Below are 20,383 nucleotides of genomic sequence, written 5' to 3'. Positions count from 1 at the left end.
ATACACCCCCAGTCACTAGTATACACCATATATACACCCCCAGTCACTAGTATACACCATATATACATCCCCAGTCACTAGTATACATCATATATACACCCCCAGTCACTAATATACACCATATATACACCCCAGTCACTAGTATACTCCATATATACACCCCCAGTCACTAATATACTCCATATATACACCCCCAGTCACTAGTATACTCCATATATACAACCCCAGTCACTAGTATATACCATATATACACCCCCAGTCACTATTATACACCATATAAACACCCCCAGTCACTAGTATATACCATATATACACCCCCAGTCACTAGTATACACCATATATACACCCCCAGTCACTAATATACTCCGTATATACACCCCCAGTCACTAATATACTCTGTATATACACCCCCAGTCACTAATATACTCCATATATACACCCCCAGTCACTAGTATACTCCGTATATACACCCCCAGTCACTAATATACTCCATATATACACCCCCAGTAACTAGTATACAACATATATACACCCCCAGTCACTAGTATACTCCATATATACACCCCATCACTAGTATACACCACATATACACCCCCAGTCACTAATATACTCCATAAATACACCCCCAGTCACTAATATACTCCATATATACACCCCCAGTCACTAATATACTCCATATATACACCCCCAGTCATTAGTTTACTCCATATATACACCCCCAGTCACTGGTATACACAATATATACACCCCCAGTCACTAGTATACTCCATATATACACCCCCAGTCACTAGTATACTCCATATATCCACCCCAGTCAATAGTATACACCATATATACACCCCAGTCAATAGTATACACCATATATACACCCCTAGTCACTAATATACTTCATATATACACCCCCAGTCACTAGTATACACCATATATACACCCCCAGTCACTAATATACTTCATATATACACCCCCAGTCACTAGTATACACCATATATACACCCCCAGTCACTAGTATACACCATATATACACCCCCAGTCACTAGTATACTCCATATATACACCCCCAGTCACTAATATACTCCATATATACACCCCGTCACTAGTATACACCATATATACACCCCCAGTCACTAGTATACTCCATATATACACCCCCAGTCACTAATATACTCCATATATACACCCCCAGTCACTAGTATACTCCATATATACATCCCCAGTCACTAGTATACACCATATATACACCCCCAGTCACTAGTATACACCATATATACACCCCCAGTCACTAATATACTCCATATATACACCCCGTCACTAGTATACACCATATATACACCCCCAGTCACTAAAATACTCCATATATACACCCCAGTTACTAGTATACTCTGTATATACACCCCCAGTCACTAGTATACCCCATATATACACCCCCAGTCACTAATATACTCCGTATATACACCCCCAGTCACTAATATACTCCATATATACACCCCCAGTCACTAGTATACACCATATATACACCCCCAGTCACTAGTATACACCATATATACATCCCCAGTCACTAGTATACATCATATATACACCCCCAGTCACTAATATACACCATATATACACCCCAGTCACTAGTATACTCCATATATACACCCCCAGTCACTAATATACTCCATATATACACCCCCAGTCACTAGTATACTCCATATATACAACCCCAGTCACTAGTATATACCATATATACACCCCCAGTCACTATTATACACCATATAAACACCCCCAGTCACTAGTATATACCATATATACACCCCCAGTCACTAGTATACACCATATATACACCCCCAGTCACTAATATACTCCGTATATACACCCCCAGTCACTAATATACTCTGTATATACACCCCCAGTCACTAATATACTCCATATATACACCCCCAGTCACTAGTATACTCCGTATATACACCCCCAGTCACTAATATACTCCATATATACACCCCCAGTAACTAGTATACAACATATATACACCCCCAGTCACTAGTATACTCCATATATACACCCCATCACTAGTATACACCACATATACACCCCCAGTCACTAATATACTCCATAAATACACCCCCAGTCACTAATATACTCCATATATACACCCCCAGTCACTAATATACTCCATATATACACCCCCAGTCATTAGTTTACTCCATATATACACCCCCAGTCACTGGTATACACAATATATACACCCCCAGTCACTAGTATACTCCATATATACACCCCCAGTCACTAGTATACTCCATATATCCACCCCAGTCAATAGTATACACCATATATACACCCCAGTCAATAGTATACACCATATATACACCCCTAGTCACTAATATACTTCATATATACACCCCCAGTCACTAGTATACACCATATATACACCCCCAGTCACTAATATACTTCATATATACACCCCCAGTCACTAGTATACACCATATATACACCCCCAGTCACTAGTATACACCATATATACACCCCCAGTCACTAGTATACTCCATATATACACCCCCAGTCACTAATATACTCCATATATACACCCCGTCACTAGTATACACCATATATACACCCCCAGTCACTAGTATACTCCATATATACACCCCCAGTCACTAATATACTCCATATATACACCCCCAGTCACTAGTATACTCCATATATACATCCCCAGTCACTAGTATACACCATATATACACCCCCAGTCACTAGTATACACCATATATACACCCCCAGTCACTAATATACTCCATATATACTCCCCCAGTCACTAGTATACTCCATATATACACCCCCAGTCACTAATATACTCCATATATACACCCAGTCACTAGTATACACCATATATACACCCCAGTCACCAGTATACACCATATATACACCCCCAGTCACTAGTATACTCCATATATACATCCCCAGTCACTAGTATACACCATATATACACCCCCAGTTACTAGTATACACCATATATACACCCCCAGTCACTAATATACTCCATATATACACCCCCAGTCACTAATATACACCATATATACACCCCCAGTCACTAATATACTCCATATATACTCCCCCAGTCACTAGTATACACCATATATACACCCCCAGTCACTAATATACTCCATATATACACCCCCAGTCACTAAAATACTCCATATATACACCCCAGTTACTAGTATACTCTGTATATACACCCCCAGTCACTAGTATACCCCATATATACACCACCAGTCACTAATATACTCCATATAAACATTCCCAGTCACTAGTATACTATATATATACACCCCAAGTCACTAATATCCTCCATATATACACCCCCAGTCACTAATATCCTCCATATATACACCCCCAGTCACTAGTATACACCATATATACACCCCCAGTCACTAGTATACACCATATATACACCCCCAGTCACTAGTATACTCCATATATACACCCCCAGTCACTAATATACTCCATATATACACCCCGTCACTAGTATACACCATATATACACCCCCAGTCACTAGTATACTCCATATATACACCCCCAGTCACTAATATACTCCATATATACACCCCCAGTCACTAGTATACTCCATATATACATCCCCAGTCACTAGTATACACCATATATACACCCCCAGTCACTAGTATACACCATATATACACCCCCAGTCACTAATATACTCCATATATACACCCCGTCACTAGTATACACCATATATACACCCCCAGTCACTAAAATACTCCATATATACACCCCAGTTACTAGTATACTCTGTATATACACCCCCAGTCACTAGTATACCCCATATATACACCACCAGTCACTAATATACTCCATATATACATTCCCAGTCACTAGTATACTCCATATATACACCCCCAGTCACTAATATACTCCATATATACACCCCCAGTCACTAATATACTCCATATATACACCCCCAGTCACTAATATCCTCCATATATACACCCCCAGTCACTAATATACTCCATATATACATCCCTAGTCATTAATATACTCCCTATATACACCCCCAGTCACTAGTATACACCATGTATACACCCCCAGTCACTAATATACTCCATATATACACCCCCAGTCACTAGTATACCTCATATATACACCCCCAGTCACTAGTATACACCATATATATACCCCCAGTCACTAATATACTCCATATATACACCCCCAGTCACTAATATACACCATATATACACCCCCAGTCACTAATATACTCCATATATACACCCCCAGTCACTAGTATACACCATATATACACCCCCAGTCACTAATATACTCCATATATACACCCCCAGTCACTAGTATACTCCATATATACATCCCCAGTCACTAGTATACACCATATATACACCCCCAGTCACTAGTATACACCATATATACATCCCCAGTCACTAGTATACATCATATATACACCCCCAGTCACTAATATTCACCATATATACACCCCAGTCACTAGTATACTCCATATATACACCCCCAGTCACTAATATACTCCATATATACACCCCCAGTCACTAGTATACTCCATATATACACCCCCAGTCACTATTATACACCATATAAACACCCCCAGTCACTAGTATATACCATATATACACCCCCAGTCACTAGTATACACCATATATACACCCCCAGTCACTAATATACTCCGTATATACACCCCCAGTCACTAATATACTCTGTATATACACCCCCAGTCACTAATATACTCCATATATACACCCCCAGTCACTAGTATACTCCGTATATACACCCCCAGTCACTAATATACTCCATATATACACCCCCAGTCACTAGTATACAACATATATACACCCCCAGTCACTAGTATACTCCATATATACACCCCATCACTAGTATACACCACATATACACCCCCAGTCACTAATATACTCCATAAATACAACCCCAGTCACTAATATACTCCATATATACATCCCCAGTCACTAGTATACTCCGTATATATACACCCCCAGTCACTAATATACTCCATATATACACCCCCAGTCACTAGTATACAACATATATACACCCCCAGTCACTAGTATACTCCATATATACACCCCCAGTCACTAGTATACTCCATATATACACCCCCAGTCACTAATATACTCCATATATACACCCCCAGTCACTAATATACTCCATATATACACCCCAGTCACTAATATACTCCATATATACACCCCCAGTCACTAATATACTCCCTATATACACCCCCAGTCACTAGTATACACCATGTATACACCCCAGTCACTAATATACTCCATATATACACCCCCAGTCACTAATATACTCCATATATACACCCCCAGTCACTAGTATACCTCATATATCCACCCCCAGTCACTAGTATACTCCATATATACACCCCCAGTCACTAGTATACCCCATATATACACCCCCAGTCACTAATATACTCCATATATACACCCCCAGTCACTAATATACTCCATATATACACCCCCAGTCACTAATATACTCCCTATATACACCCCCAGTCACTAGTATACACCATGTATACACCCCAGTCACTAATATACTCCATATATACACCCCCAGTCACTAGTATACCTCATATATACACCCCCAGTCACTAGTATACCTCATATATACACCCCCAGTCACTAGTATACTCCATATATACACCCCCAGTCACTAGTATACCCCATATATACACCCCCGTCACTAGTATACCTCATATATACACCCCAGTCACTAGTATACTCCATATATACACCCCCCGTCACTAGTATACCTCATATATACACCCCAGTCACTAGTATACTCCATATATATACCCCCAGTCACTAGTATACCCCATATATACACCCCCAGTCACTAGTATACCTCATATATACACCCCAGTCACTAGTATACTCCTTATATACACCCCCAGTCACTAGTATACCCCATATATACACCCCCAGTCACTAGTATACCCCATATTTACACCCCCAGTCACTAGTATACACCATATATACACCCCAGTCACTAGTATACACCATATATACACCCCAGTCACTAGTATACTCCATATATACACCCCAGTCACTAGTATACACCATCTATACATCCCCAGTCACTAGTATACTCCATATATACACCCCCAGTCACTAGTATACTCCATATATACACCCCCAGTCACTAGTATACACCATATATACACCCCCAGTCACTAGTATACTTCATATATACACCCCCAGTCACTAGTATACTCCATATATACACCCCAGTCACTAGTATGCCTCACATATTCACCCCCAGTCACTAGTATACTTCATATATACACCCCCAGTCACTAGTATACTCCATATATACACCCCAGTCACTAGTATGCCTCACATATTCACCCCAGCACACACACAACCCTTGTATTTCTTTTTCTCTTAGGTATTAGAGAAGAGTTCAGGTCCTGTGTGTCTACACAGAAGGAAAAAAGAAATGTCCAAATTATATGTTTCTAGGTCCTCTGTGTCCTTACATGTTACACTTGGATGAAGCGGCCCGGGCTGTATATACCATTGTATGCTGGTCCCTCTTCCCGGAGGAGCCCGTACAGCTATCCTGCATCCCCTACCTGCTGGGCCTTGTGGTTCATCAACCCTGCGTGCCTCATCATTGGACGTTTGGATCCCCTCCTGCATAGGCCGCAACCCAGGTATGAGCCTGTACAGCTATCAGACGCCTGGATCCCCTCCTGTGTAGGACGCAACCCAGGTATGAGCCTGTATAGCTATCAGACGCATGGATCCCCTCCTGCATAGGCCGCAGCCCAGGTATGTGCCTGTACAGCTATCCTGCCCTTACAGGGGTAATAATACAGACTGTGCTGAGTATCTACCACACATCACTGACACATGAGATCACTGCTAGTATCTCCTACCTGCTGGGCCTTGTGGTTCATCACCCTGCGTGCCTCACCATCAGACGCCTGGATCCCCTCCTGCATAGGCCGCAGCCCAGGCTGTATACCATACCACTGCTGGTCTCTGGCCTGGAGGAGCCTGTACAGCTATCCTGTCCTTTCAAGGGAACTTCAGACTGTGTTAAGTATCTACCACACATCACTGACACATGAGATCGCTCCTGCATCTCCTACCTGCTGGGCCTTGTGGTTCATCACCCTGCGTGCCTCACCATCAGACGCCTGGATCCCCTCCTGCATAGGCCGCAGCCCAGGCTGTATACCATACCACTGCTGGTCCCTGGCCTGGAGGAGCCTGTACAGCTATCCTGTCTAATACAGACTGTGCTGAGTATCTACCACACATCACTGACACATGAGATCACTGCTAGTATCTCCTCCCTGCTGGGCCTTGTGGTTCATCACTCTGCGTGCCTCACCATCAGACGCCTGGATCCCCTCCTGCATAGGCCGCAGCCCAGGTAAGAGCCTGTACAGCTATCCTGCCCTTACAGGGGTAATAATACAGACTGTGCTGAGTATCTACCACACATCACTGACACATGAGATCACTGCTAGTATCTCCTCCCTGCTGGACCTTGTGGTTCATCAACCCTGCGTGCCTCACCATCAGACGCCTGGATCCCCTCCTGCATAGGCCGCAGCCCAGGTAAGAGCCTGTACAGCTATCCTGCCCTTACAGGGGTAATAATCCAGACTGTGCTGAGTATCTACCACACATCACTGACACATGAGATCGCTCCTGCATCTCCTCCCTGCTGGGCCTTGTGGTACATTAACCCTGCGTGCCTCACCATTGGACGCTTAGTTCGCCTCCTGCATAGGCCGCAGTCCAGCGCTGCTCCTGGTATTAACCATTTGTTCCTCTGGATGGAGGCAGCACATTGTATCAGTGAGTATATCCAGGTTGTATACCGGCCGCTGGTCTCTCATCCTTCTGTGATATGTTATACGTTTTTTTTAACCTGTTTGCTCCTGCTGGAGATCTCTGCATATTTTACAGTTTTTTTTTACACTTACCACCAGCTATACAGAGATTTCTGCATGTCCTGATATCACTTGCAGTACAGGGAGCTTTACATGTCAGCTCCTGGGATATAGAGTGTGAGCTCCTGGGATATAGACTGTCAGCTCCTGGGATATAGACTGTCAGCTCCTGGGATATAGAGTGTGAGCTCCTGGGATATAGACTGTCAGCTCCTGGGATATAGACTGTCAGCTCCTGGGATATAGAGTGTGAGCTCCTGGGATATAGACTGTCAGCTCCTGGGATATAGACTGTCAGCTCCTGGGATATAGACTGTCAGCTCCTGGGATATAGAGTGTCAGCTCCTGGGATATAGACTGTCAGCTCCTGGGATATAGAGTGTGAGCTCCTGGGATATAGACTGTCAGCTCCTGGGATATAGACTGTCAGCTCCTGGGATATAGAGTGTGAGCTCCTGGGATATAGACTGTCAGCTCCTGGGATATAGACTGTCAGCTCCTGGGATATAGACTGTCAGCTCCTGGGATATAGACTGTCAGCTCCTGGGATATAGACTGTCTGCTCTTGGGATATAGACTGTCAGCTCTTGGGATATAGACTGTCAGCTCCTGGGATATAGACTGTCAGCTCCTGGGGTATAGACTGTCCTGTCCTGGACATTCTGGTGTTTCTTGTGCACATGTGTCAGCCATTGCTATGTATTGGTGCATTTTCAATTTGCATTCACCTGTTGCAGTCATATCATGCAACCTCACAGCAGGTCTCAGCTGCCAGGTAACCTCTGCACTCCGCAAGACAAGGTAAGCTGCATGCTCGGGTCTAATGTCTATCTTGCTAAATACATAGATCTTCATTGCTGATGTTTATCTGCATTTCATGTCACTCCTGCGCCCTGACTCCAGGGTTTATATGCAGAGTCTGTGAGCTCTGCCTGACTTAGAATTATCTTACCGGTATTTCATGTGTAAAATCTGTGATCTTTACACTGAATTTACTAACCACTTCCTCTGGACTAGACATCCAGTATGTAATGAGCCTCTGGTATGTGATGAGCATGTACTCAGCCTCTGGTATGTGATGAGCATGTACTCGGCCTCCGGTATGTGATGAGCATGTACTCAGCCTCTGGTATGTGATGAGCATGTACTCGGCCTCTGGTATGTGATGAGCATGTACTCAGCCTCTGGTAAGTAATGAGCATGTACTCGGCCTCCGGTAAGTAATGAGCGTGCACTCAGCCTCCGGTAAGTAATGAACGTGCACTCAGCCTTTGGTAAGTAATGAGCGTGCACTCAACCTCCGGTAAGTAATGAGCGTGCACTCAGCGTCCGGTAAGTAATGAGCGTGCACTCAGCCTCTGTTATGTAATGAGCATGCACTCAGCCTCTGGTATGTAATGAGCGTGCACTCAGCGTCCGGTAAGTAATGAGCGTGCACTCAGCCTCTGTTATGTAATGAGCATGCACTCAGTCTCTGGTATGTAATGAGCATGCAGTCAGCCTCTGTTAAGTAATGAGCGTGCACTCAGCCTCTGGTAAGTAATGAGCGTGCACTCGGCCTCTGTTAAGTAATGAGCGTGCACTCAGCCTCTGTTATGTAATGAGCATGCACTCAGTCTCTGGTATGTAATGAGCATGCAGTCAGCCTCTGGTATGTAATGAGCATGCACTCAGTCTCTGGTATGTAATGAGCATGCAGTCAGCCTCTGTTAAGTAATGAGCGTGCACTCAGCCTCTGGTAAGTAATGAGCGTGCACTCAGCCTCTGGTAAGTAATGAGCATGCACTCGGCCTCCGGTAAGTAATGAGCATGGCTTGTGTTTTATACGCTGTACCCACATCCTCTGTCTGGTGAGATGTGCAGGTATCTATGATCTGTATACATAGTGACATACTGTAATAATGATACAGAGCAGACTGATACCAGAATCTCTAGGTTCTGCTTCTATGTATGTTCTCCATAGTCTGCTCTACATTAATGTCATTGGAGAGTGATCCTCTCATATCCCGGCAGCAGAACTCCTCATACAGTGATGTTGGCTGCATATGGCTTGTCTGTACACATCTTTACCTCATACTAATGTGTCCTCTCCTGAGCGGCTGTCACAGACCCCTATGAGAGGTGGAAAGTGGAGGAAAACTAGGCAGAGGTTATGTCCTCACCCATTGTCTATTGAGAATGAGTCTTGTATCTATTCTCCTGTGTTACCCCAGGATACAGATCCAGAGATCCACACAGATCCCAGGCCTAAGCCTTCTTATCATGGATCATCTCCAGACATCATTCTCTATTGTAGATTCTTGTTTATAGGAATATTAAATCTCAGAGATGAAATCTGATGCCCCAGACCAGATCTTCCTTCTGAGGAAGGAGAATGTAACCACCAGTGGAATCCACTAAAGATCCTGAACGGAAACAACAGGGAAAGGATGATTCTACTTTCCAGTCACGGATGATGACGTCTTCCCTACTCACCCAGTCCTGTCTATATATTCTCAGCGTGGATGGACCACACCTGATAACGGCATTAGAGGTCCAGTGACCAAGGGATGAAATCTGTGCCACCACTGGCCATGTGACCTGTCACAATAGCTATCTGATGCTTCTATTACCAGCATTAAGGATTCCTCTGAAGTCCTGGTGGCTTTGGTCGTGGTAAGAAGAGCTGTATGGACAAAGCTCTGGAATAAGGACGCTCCACCAAAAGGATTATTGAATTTTCAATGTTTTTTTTTGCCAGTCTAAAGTATTTATTGATCAGGCAAGATCCAGGCTGCAGGCCCTGTCATCTTCAAGATCTAAAGAATCAAAAATCCAGGAAGAGCGGGAAGAGTTTGTGTGGGATCCCATGTAGGAGATGACTAGAACCATAAGTCATGGGGCACATTTACTTACCTGGTCCAGTCGTGATCGTGCTGCGCATTGTTCCATGAGGATTCGGGTTTGCCGAGTTTTACTAAGGTCGTGCGTCCCGAGTTCCTTCCTGTGTTGCTGCTGCGCCGAGGTCCACCGGAGTTCACCTTTTCTTCCCGGTGCATGTGAATACACCATATATACACCCCCAGTCACTAGTATACTCCATACATACACCCCCAGTCACTAATATACTCCATATATACATCCCCAGTCACTAGTATACACCATATATACACCCCCAGTCACTAGTATACTCCATATAGACACCCCCAGTCACTAGTATACTCCATACATACACCCCCAGTCACTAATATACTCCATATATACATCCCCAGTCACTAGTATACACCATATATACACCCCCAGTCACTAGTATTGTCAGGATCAGTGGATCCTCTGGACCACCGCGGGAGATGTAACTAGCCAACACCCGGAACCGGAGCCTAGTGGCACCTGGTATTCACCAGAGCCCGCCGCAAAGCGGGTTGGACTTGCTGCGGCAGGATACCACTAGGTCGTTCCCAGGTGTGACTAGCCCACGGTGGCAGCCGAGGTCGAGGTACCTTAGCGGATGACAATCTCGTAGACAGGTCCAAGCACAGGGTCAGGGCAGGCGGCAGAGATGCAACGTCAGGTCCAAGTCCGGGGTCAGCAACAGGAGGTCCAGGCAGAAGGGGACGGGAACACAGGCACAGGAACACAGCAACACGGAGGAACACTGGAAACACAGGACTTGGGAGCGGAGACACACAGGAACGCAGGAATACACAGGAACGCAGGAATACTCGCTTGGAAGCTTTCTCTAAGGCTATGAGGCACAAAGATCCAGCAAGGGTCACAGGAAGGGGAAGAAACTTATAGCAGGCCAGCGCCAATTATTGGCACGCTGGCCCTTTAAATCTAAGAGTGACGGCGCGCGCCCTAGGACACGGGGACGCGCGCGCCGAGCTGCGGGAGCCAGGGAGGACATCGCGGGAGCCAGGGAGGGTGAGCGGGACCGGGGGCAGCAGCAGGAACACGGGTGCGCCAGGGATAGCGGGAGCACCCGTGAAAGTACCCCCCCTTCGGCCTCCGCCTCTTCTTCTTGCGGCCAATAAACCTCTGGAGGAGAGTCCGATCCAAAATGTTCTCTTCGGGCTCCCAGGATCTCTCCTCAGGCCCGAACCTCCTCCAGTCTACAAGAAAGAACCGCTTACCCCTCACGAACTTCATGTCCAGAACTTCCTTAACCTCATAGACGTCTGGGGAATCCGCCTCAGGAGCAGGAGGAGGGAATTGTTGGGAGAAGCGGTTCAGGATGACAGGTTTCAGGGAGACATGGAAGGAGTTCGGTATGTGCATAGAAGGAGGAAGGTGGAGTTTGTAGGCCACTTGATTGATGCGCTTGATTACCTCGAAAGGACCAAGGAACCGGGGACCGAGCTTGTAGCTAGGTATCTTGAGTCGGACGTATCTGGAAGATAACCATACTTTTTCACCAGGAGAAAAGACGGGAGGAGCCCGACGCCTCTTGTCAGCCTGGGTCTTGATACGGTCTATAGCTCGCAGAAGAGACTGGCGGGTCTGGTCCCAAATAAAGTTGAGGTCCAACAGCAGATCCTCAACCGCAGGGACATCAGAGGGAGTAGACAGCGGAAGAGGAGGGCGAGGAATACGTCCATAGACGACAAAGAATGGAGACAAGCCAGTAGACCCAGAGTCCAGGGAATTATATGAGAACTCAGCCCAGGGTAGGAGGTCAGCCCAGTTGTCCTGACGGGCTGAGACGAAGTGACGGAGATAGCAGCCCAAAGTCTGGTTCACCCTCTCCACTTGACCATTAGACTGAGGGTGGTAGGCAGAAGAAAAGTCAAGGTTGACCTGCAGTTGGTTACACAAGGAACGCCAGAATTTTGACACAAACTACACTCCACGATCGGACACGATGTGCAGCGGAAGACCATGCAGCCGGAAGATATGTCTGAAGAAAAGGCTGGCAAGCTGTGGAGAAGACGGAAGACCTGGAAGAGGAACAAAATGTGACATCTTCGAAAACCGGTCCGTCACCACCCAGATGACAGTACAGCCCGAGGAGACAGGCAGATCAGTGACAAAATCCATTGCGACTGGGTATCGGTAACGGTAATAACAGTCCAGCTGGCTTGAGACGAGAGGCTTTGTTGCGGGCACAGGAGGAGCAGGATCCCACAAACTCCCGAACATCTTTGACCAGTTCAGGCCACCAGTAGTAGCGGGAGATGAGGGCCACGGTGCATTGCACCCCAGGGTGCCCAGCCACACGGGAAGAATGTCCCCAAGACAAAATCCTCTTCCGAAGAGCAGGTCTAACATATGTCTTGCCAGGAGGTAGCTGCCGAAGATCAACAGGAGCTGCAACAACAAGCTGGTCCGGAGAAATTATATGCCGAGGAGCTGGTTCCTCTCCAGGCACGAGATAGAGCATCAGCCTTGACGTTCTTGTCAGCCGGACGAAAATGGATTAGCAGGTTGAAACGGGAAAAGAACAATGACCACCGGGCTTGCCTGGGATTCAGGCGCTGGGCTGACTGGAGGTATAACAAGTTCTTGTGGTCAGTGTACACACAAACAGGATGAAGAGCACCCTCCAGAAGATACCGCCATTCCTCCAGAGCAAGTTTAATGGCCAAGAGCTCTCGGTCACCAATCGAATAATTTCTTTCAGCTGGGGAAAATGTTTTTGAAAAGAAGCCACAAGTGGAAGTTCGGCCCCTGGGCCCTTTTTGGGTGAGGACCGCTCCAGCTCCCACGGAGGACGCATCCACCTCAAGAAAGAAAGGTTTGTCGGTATCAGGCCTAGAGAGTACTGGAGCTGAGGCAAAAGCGGACTTTAACTTGGAGAAGGCCTCTTTAGCTGTAGGAGACCAGGAACGTGGATTGGCACCCTTCTTAGTGAGGGCCACGATGGGAGACACCACAGTGGAAAAATGGGGAATAAACTGTCGATAATAATTTGCAAACCCCAGGAACCTCTGTATGGCTCGGAGGCCCTCTGGGCGAGGCCACTGAAGAACTGCAGACAATTTTGCGGGATCCATCTGGAGGCCCTTGTCGGAAATTATATAACCAAGAAATGGAAGACTGTGCTGGTGAAACTGGCATTTCTCCAGTTTGGCGTAGAGATGGTTGGCACGAAGTCGATCAAGAACTTGGCGTACGTGTCTCTGGTGGGATTCAAGGTCCGGAGAGTATACCAGGATGTCATCCAGGTAGACCACGACACATGTATAGAGGAGGTCCCGGAAAATGTCATTAACAAATTCTTGAAAGACAGCAGGGGCATTACACAGTCCAAAGGGCATTACTAAATATTCAAAATGCCCATCCCGGGTATTAAACGCCGTCTTCCACTCGTCACCTTCGCGGATCCGGATGAGATTGTAAGCACCCCGAAGATCCAGTTTGGAGAACTCCTTGGTGCCGCGCAGGCGATCAAAGAGTTCCGTGATCAACGGCAAGGGGTATCGGTTTTTAACCGTGATCTTATTCAGCCCACGATAGTCTATACAGGGACGTAAGGAGCCATCTTTCTTGGTGACAAAGAAGAATCCTGCACCAGCCGGAGAGGAGGACTTGCGTATGAAACCCCTCTTAAGATTCTCCTTGATGTATTCAGACATAGCAGCCATCTCAGGAACAGAAAGCGGATAGACCCTACCTCTGGGGAGAGTGGCACCCGGAAGGAGATCCACAGGGCAATCATAGGAACGATGTGGAGGTAGTGTCTCAGCTTGTCTCTTGGAAAACACATCTGCGAAGTCCATATACGGATCGGGAAGTCTCTGCAGGGATTTGTGAGACAACGTAGAAGTCCTGACAGGCAGTGGATGAAGGACCCGCATGCAATGTGAGGAACAATCCGGACCCCAACGGAGAATCTCTCCAGAAGACCAGTCCAGAACAGGCGCATGAAGCTGCAGCCAGGGGAGACCCAGCAGTAGAGCAGATGTGCTTTGGGGCAGCACAAAAAAAGAAAGTCTCTCTTGATGGAGGGCACCAACTTGCAGAAGCAGGGGTTCCGTGCGAAACCAGATGGGCACGGAGAGAATCTGACCATTGACCGAGGCAATGGACAATGGCTTCTCGAGACGAACCACCGGGAAGTGATGCTGAGAGACCAAGGCTGCATCCACAAAGTTCGCTGTAGAGCCTGAATCCAGGAAGGCAGAAACCTGAATCTGGGTACCGGTGCCAGCGCTGAGGAGCACGGGAAGAGTCAGACGTGGAGAAGCTGTACTTACACCTAGGGACGCCTCTCCCAAGAAGCCTAGGTGCTGGCGTTTCCCGGACGTTGAGGACGGACAGGACAGGAACTGATGAAGTGCTCAGGGCTGGCACAGTACAGACAGAGGTTCTCCTGTCGTCGTCTTGAACGCTCCTGTAGGGAGAGCCGAATTCTGTCCACCTGCATAGGTTCCTCAGCAGACAATTCAGGCGAAGGCTGGAGAGGTCTTTGAAAGGCAGGAGCCAGGCGAGGAAAACGTCTTACCCGGGCTTGAGGGTGTTCGGTGCGGAGTTCCTCGGCGCGTTCCTTGAACCGAACATCAATCCGAGTGGCCAGAGTGATAAGACCACTCAGAGTTGACGGCAGGTCCCGAGCGGCCAGAGCATCCTTAACCTGCGCAGAGAGTCCCTTCTTAAAGGTAGCGATGAGGGCTGCATCGTTCCAGGCAAGTTCAGAGGCCAGGGTGCGGAACTGAACCGCATACTCTCCCACAGACGAGCTGCCTTGGCGCAGGTTCAGTAAAGCAGTCTCGGCAGAAGAGGCCCGTGCAGGTTCCTCAAATACGGCCCGGAACTCTGCCAGAAAAGCCGTGAGAGTAGTCGTGACTGGGTCGCCTCTATCCCAAAGAGGGGTAGCCCAGGCCAGAGCTTTCCCGGAGAGGAGACTGACGAAGAATGCCACCTTAGACCGCTCCGAGACAAATTGCGAAGGCATGAGCTCTATTTGCAGAGAGCACTGAGTTATAAAGCCCCGGCAATCCTTGGGGTCTCCGTCAAACTTGCGGGGCATAGACAGCCGAAGTCGGGGTTCAGCGGCAGGAGGACAGACCGGAACGGCAGGGGTCGCTGGAGCGGGCACAGGAGCCTGTTGCTGTTGCTGGGTGGCTAGCAGCTGTTGCAGCATGGTGGTGACTTGATCCAGCTGTTCATGCTGAGCGGCAATCTCCCGGGATTGCTGGACCACAATAGCGGCAAAGTTGGGACGAGTAGGAAGCGGAACCTCGGCGGGATCTATGGACGGATCATACTGTCAGGATCAGTGGATCCTCTGGACCACCGCGGGAGATGTAACTAGCCAACACCCGGTACCGGAGCCTAGCGGCACCTGGTATTCACCAGAGCCCGCCGCAAAGCGGGTTGGACTTGCTGCGGCAGGATACCACTAGGTCGTTCCCAGGTGTGACTAGGCCACGGTGGCAGCCGAAGTCGAGGTACCTTAGCGGATGACAATCTCGTAGACAGGTCCAGGCACAGGGTCAGGGCAGGCGGCAGAGATGCAACGTCAGGTCCAAGTCCGGGGTCAGCAACAGGAGGTACAGGCAGAAGGGGACGGGAACACAGGCACAGGAACACAGCAACACGGAGGAACGCTGAAAACACAGGACTTGGGAGCGGAGACACACAGGAACGCAGGAATACACAGGAACGCAGGAATACACAGGAACGCAGGAATACTCGCTTGGAAGCTTTCTCTAATGCTATGAGGCACAAAGATCCGGCAAGGGTCACAGGAAGGGGAAGAAACTTATAGCAGGCCAGCGCCAATTATTGGCGCGCTGGCCCTTTAAATCTAAGAGTGACGGCGCGCGCGCACCCTAGGAGACGGGGACGCGCGCGCCGAGCTGCGGGAGCCAGGGAGGACATCGCGGGAGCCAGGGAGGGTGAGCGGGAGCGGGGGCAGCAGCAGGAACACAGGTGCGCCCGCGATCCGAGACATCGATCGCGGGAGCACCCGTGACAAGTATACTCCATATATACACCCCCAGTCACTAGAATACTCCATATATACACCCCCAGTCACTAGTATACTCCATACATACACCCCCAGTCACTAGTATACTCCATATATACACCCCCAGTCACTAATATACTCTATTTATACACCCCCAGTCACTAATATACTCCATATATACACCCCCAGTCACTAGTATACTCCATATATACACCCCCAGTCACTAATATACTCCATATATACACCCCCAGTCACTAGTATACTCCATACATACACCCCCAGTCACTAATATACTCCATATATACACCCCCAGTCACTAGTATACTCCATATATACACTCCCAGTCACTAATATACTCCATATATACACCCCCAGTCACTAATATACTCCATATATACACCCCCAGTCACTAGTATACTCCATATATACACCCCCAGTCACTAATATACTCCATATTTACACCCCCAGTCACTAATATACTCCATATATACACCCCCAGTCACTAATATACTCCATATATACACCCCCAGTTACTAATATACTCCATATATACACCCCCAGTCACTAGTATACTCCATACATACACCCCCAGTCACTAGTATACGCCATATATACACCCCCAGTCACTAGTATACTCCATATATACACCCCCAGTCACAAGTATACTCCATATATACACCCCCAGTCACTAGTATACCTCATATATACACCCCCAGTCACTAGTATACTCCATATATACATCCCCAGTCACTAGTATACTCCATATATACACCCCCAGTCACTAGTATACACCATATATACACCCCCAGTCACTAATATACTCCATATATACACCCCCAGTCACTAGTATACTCCATACATACACCCCCAGTCACTAGTATACTCCATATATACACCCCCAGTCACTAATATACTCCATATATACATCCCCAGTCACTAATATACTCCATATATACACCCCCAGTCACTAGTATACTCCATATATACACCCCCAGTCACTAATATACTCCATATATACACCCCCAGTCACTAATATACTCCATATATACACCCCCAGTCACTAGTATACACCATACATACACCCCCAGTCACTAATATACTCCATATATACACCCCCAGCCACTAATATACTCTATATATACACCCCCAGTCACTAATATACTCCATATATACACCCCCAGTCACTAATATACACCCCCAGTCACTAGTATACTCCATATATACACCCCCAGTCACTAGTATACTCCATATATACACCCCCAGTCACTAATATACTCCATATATACACCCCCAGTCATTAGTATACACCATATATACACCCCCAGTCACTAATATACTCCATATATACACCCCCAGTCACTAGTATACTCCATACATACACCCCCAGTCACTAGTATACTCCATATATATACACCCCCAGTCACTAGTATACCTCATATATACACCCCCAGTCACTAGTATACTCCATATATACACCCCCAGTCACTAGTATACACCATATATACACCCCCAGTCACTAGAATACAACATATATACACCCCCAGTCACTAATATACTCCATATTTACACCCCCAGTCACTAGTATACTACATATATACACCCCCAGTCACTAATATACTCCATACATACACCCCCAGTCACTAATATACTCCATATATACACCCCCAGTCACTAGTATACTTTATATATACACCCCCAGTCACTAGTATACTCCATATATACACCCCCAGTCACTGGTATACACCATATATACATCCTCTGTGTGCACCCTCTGTACATGTGCCGGGGTATGTTGGGTTAGGTGTGTGTACGAGGCGGGGGTAGGTGTGTATGTGGCATTCTCAGCCCCCACTTAGCTCATTCCTTGTTTGTTTTAAATCCTGCGGGACAGAGAGGAAAATGTCTGAACACTGAGACAGTGAGAAGTAGAGACTGTGGGGGAAGGAGGAGAGAGGCAGGAGGGACAGGAAAGAGGGAAGGATCACTCCAGAAAGCCAGGGAAGCATCAAGGTAAGAGACTGAGCGAGTGCTGAGGAGTAACGCAGCCAAACTCAGGAGGGTGCAGGGTAACGCTGTGATACTGAGGAGGGTGCATGGTAACGCTGTGATACTGAGGAGGGTGCAGGGTAACGCTGTGATACTGAGGAGGGTGCAGGTTAACGCTGTGATACTGAGGAGGGTGCAGGGTAACGCTGTGATACTGAGGAGGGTGCAGGGTAACACTGAGATACTAAGGAGGGTGCAGGGTAACGCTGTGATACTGAGGAGGGCGCAGGGTAACGCTATGATACTGAGGAGGGCGCAGGGTAACGCTGTGATACTGAGGAGGGTGCAGGGTAACGCTGTGATACTGAGGAGGGTGCAGGGTAACGCTGTGATACTGAGGAGGGTGCAGGGTAACGCTGAGATACTGAGGAGGGTGCAGGGTAACGCTGTGATACTGAGGAGGGTGCAGGGTAACGCTGTGATACTGAGGAGGAGGGTGCAGTGTAACGCTGTGATACTGAGGAGGGTGCAGGGTAACGCTATGATACTGAGGAGGGTGCAGGGTAACGCTGTGATACTGAGGAGGGTGCAGGGTAACGCTATGATACTGAGGAGGGTGCAGGGTAACGCTGTGATACTGAGGAGGGCGCAGGGTAACGCTGTGATACTGAGGAGGGTGCAGGGTAACGCTATGATACTGAGGAGGGCGCAGGGTAACGCTGTGATACTGAGGAGGGTGCAGGGTAACGCTGTGATACTGAGGAGGGCGCAGGGTAACGCTGTGATACTGAGGAGGGTGCAGGGTAACGCTATGATACTGAGGAGGGCGCAGGGTAACGCTATGATACTGAGGAGGGCGCAGGGTAACGCTATGATACTGAGGAGGGCGCAGGGTAACGCTGTGATACTGAGGAGGGTGCAGGGTAACTGTGATACTGAGGAGGGCACAAGGTAACGCTGTGATACTGAGGAGGGTGCAGGGTAACGCTGTGATACTTAGGAGGGTGCAGGGTAACGCTGTGATACTGAGGAGGGTGCAGGGTAACGCTGTGATACTGAGGAGGGTGCAGGGTAACGCTGTGATACTGAAGAGGGTGCAGGGTAATGCTGTGATACTGAGGAGGGTGCAGGGTAACGCTGTGATACTGAGGAGGGTGCAGGGTAACGCTATGATACTGAGGAGGGCGCAGGGTAACGCTGTGATACTGAGGAGGGTACAAGGTAACGCTGTGATACTGAGGAGGGTGCAGGGTAACGCTATGATACTGAGGAGGGCGCAGGGTAACGCTGTGATACTGAGGAGGGTACAAGGTAACGCTGTGATACTGAGGAGGGTGCAGGGTAACGCTATGATACTGAGGAGGGCGCAGGGTAACGCTGTGATACTGAGGAGGGTGCAGGGTAACTGTGATACTGAGGAGGGCACAAGGTAACGCTGTGATACTGAAGAGGGTGCAGGGTAATGCTGTGATACTGAAGAGGGTGCAGGGTAACGCTGTGATACTGAGGAGGGTGCAGGGTAACGCTGTGATACTGAGGAGGGTGCAGGGTAACGCTGTGA

General features: G+C 47.6%; 1 protein-coding gene across 8 annotated transcripts in view; it reads left to right on the top strand.

Moving 5' to 3' along the window:
• Window positions 1-18,696: 18,696 nt before the first annotated feature.
• Window positions 18,697-20,383, top strand: part of LOXL3 (lysyl oxidase like 3) — an 82,703-nt gene continuing 81,016 nt past the window's right edge. For 7 of the 8 annotated variants that reach the window (XM_072126490.1, XM_072126489.1, XM_072126486.1 and 4 more), the window contains exon 1: window positions 18,697-18,846. The gene's annotated coding sequence lies outside the window, so the exon portion shown is untranslated. The other variant, XM_072126483.1, reaches the window with a different exon arrangement.

This window comes from Engystomops pustulosus, chromosome 1 (assembly GCF_040894005.1).
Source record: "Engystomops pustulosus chromosome 1, aEngPut4.maternal, whole genome shotgun sequence".
Classification (NCBI taxonomy): domain Eukaryota; kingdom Metazoa; phylum Chordata; class Amphibia; order Anura; family Leptodactylidae; genus Engystomops; species Engystomops pustulosus.
This window is presented reverse-complemented; position numbering and strand designations above follow the sequence as displayed.